This window comes from Eleutherodactylus coqui, chromosome 5 (assembly GCF_035609145.1).
Source record: "Eleutherodactylus coqui strain aEleCoq1 chromosome 5, aEleCoq1.hap1, whole genome shotgun sequence".
Lineage (NCBI taxonomy): Eukaryota > Metazoa > Chordata > Amphibia > Anura > Eleutherodactylidae > Eleutherodactylus > Eleutherodactylus coqui.
Genome location: NC_089841.1, coordinates 84,803,423 through 84,805,688, shown reverse-complemented (window position 1 = coordinate 84,805,688; position 2,266 = coordinate 84,803,423).

The following is a 2,266-nucleotide window of genomic DNA, read 5'->3' as shown; positions in this document are numbered from 1 at the left end:
CCACCACCAACCGCCCCCTGCAGTGATACCGATTCAGACACCACAAGGCTTAAGTCTGACCATTGTCTGTGTGTAAAGCATCCCTCACTCTCCACCTTGCTATACCGTGCACATCTGCAGCCCCTTTACCTTCTGTATCACCCCATTATCTGTAGTGTGTAAGCTTGTTGGAGCAGGACCCTCACCCCTACTGTTTCCATCAACTGATTACTATTAGAGATGAGCGAACGCGTTCGTCCGAGCTTGATATTCGTGCGAATATTAGGGTGTTCGGGATGTTCGTTATTCGTAACGAACACCATGCGGTGTTCTGGTTACTTTCACTTCCTTCCCTGAGACGTTAGCGCGCTTTTCTGGCCAATTGAAAGACAGGGAAGGCATTACAACTTCCCCCTGCAACGTTTAAGCCCTATACCACCCCCCTGCTGTGAGTGGCTGGCGAGATCAGGTGTTCGCCTAATATAAAAGTCGGCCCCTCCCGCGGCTCGCCTCAGATGCCTGGTGAGTTAGATGAGGGACAGTGCTGTTTATACCGGAGCTGCTGTAGGGAAAGAATTGGTAGTTAGTGTAGGCTTCAAGACCCCCCAAAGGTCCTTATTAGGGCCACTGATAGCTGTGTGTTGGCTGCTGTTAGCAGTGGCATTTTTTTTCTCTCAAAATCGCCTCTGCAGACTGTTGCACCTGGCATTAGGGACAGAAGTGCTGCATAGGCAGGGAGAGTGTTAGGAGTGAGTGTAGCCTTCAAGAACCTCAACGGTCCTTTCTAGGGCCATATTTATCCGTGTGCAGTACTGTCCAGGCTGCTGTTAGCTGTGCTGCATTTTTTTTGGGCTTCTCAAAATCGCCTCTGCAGAGCATTCCACCCTCCATTGATACTGCAGGGAAAGAATTGTATAGGCAGGGCCACAACACAGTTATTATTCATAGAATATACGCAGTGCTGCCTTTTGGTGGAAAAACAAGTGAAAACAAATCTATTTGTCCAGCCTCTGTCCGTCCTTACGGGCGGTGGACACGTGTGAGCTGCGTGAAAAACATTGCTAAACCATACGCACCCAGCTACGCTTTACTGCTGGCTTCGCCATTTGCTTTCCTTAATTGGGAAAAAAAATACCTGCTCTGCCAGAGTTATAATAACTCTGCTACCCTCACGTTCTGTGACACATTAGCAGGGACACAGCACAGTTATTAAACTTCTCATGTTCATTGAATATACGCAGTGCTGCCTTTTGGTGGAAAAACAAGTGAAAACAAATCTATTTGTCCAGCCTCTGTCCGTCCTTACGGGCGGTGGACACGTGTGAGCTGCGTGAAAAACATTGCTAAATCATACGCACCCAGCTACGCTTTACTGCTGGCTTCGCCATTTGCTTTCCTTAATTGGGAAAAAAAATACCTGCTCTGCCAGAGTTATAATAACTCTGCTACCCTCACGTTCTGTGACACATTAGCAGGGACACAGCACAGTTATTAAACTTCTCATGTTCATTGAATATACGCAGTGCTGCCTTTTGGTGGAAAAACAAGTGAAAACAAATCTATTTGTCCAGCCTCTGTCCGTCCTTACGGGCGGTGGACACGTGTGAGCTGCGTGAAAAACATTGCTAAATCATACGCACCCAGCTACGCTTTACTGCTGGCTTCGCCATTTGCTTTCCTTAATTGGGAAAAAAAATACCTGCTCTGCCAGAGTTATAATAACTCTGCTACCCTCACGTTCTGTGACACATTAGCAGGGACACAGCACAGTTATTAAACTTCTGATGTTCATTGAATATACGCAGTGCTGCCTTTTGGTGGAAAAACAAGTGAAAACAAATCTATTTGTCCAGCCTCTGTCCGTCCTTACGGGCGGTGGACACGTGTGAGCTGCGTGAAAAACATTGCTAAATCATACGCACCCAGCTACGCTTTACTGCTGGCTTCGCCATTTGCTTTCCTTAATTGGGAAAAAAAATACCTGCTCTGCCAGAGTTATAATAACTCTGCTACCCTCACGTTCTGTGACACATTAGCAGGGACACAGCACAGTTATTAAACTTCTCATGTTCATTGAATATACGCAGTGCTGCCTTTTGGTGGAAAAACAAGTGAAAACAAATCTATTTGTCCAGCCTCTGTCCGTCCTTACGGGCGGTGGACACGTGTGAGCTGCGTGAAAAACATTGCTAAATCATACGCACCCAGCTACGCTTTACTGCTGGCTTCGCCATTTGCTTTCCTTAATTGGGAAAAAAAATACCTGCTCTGCCAGAGTTATAATAAC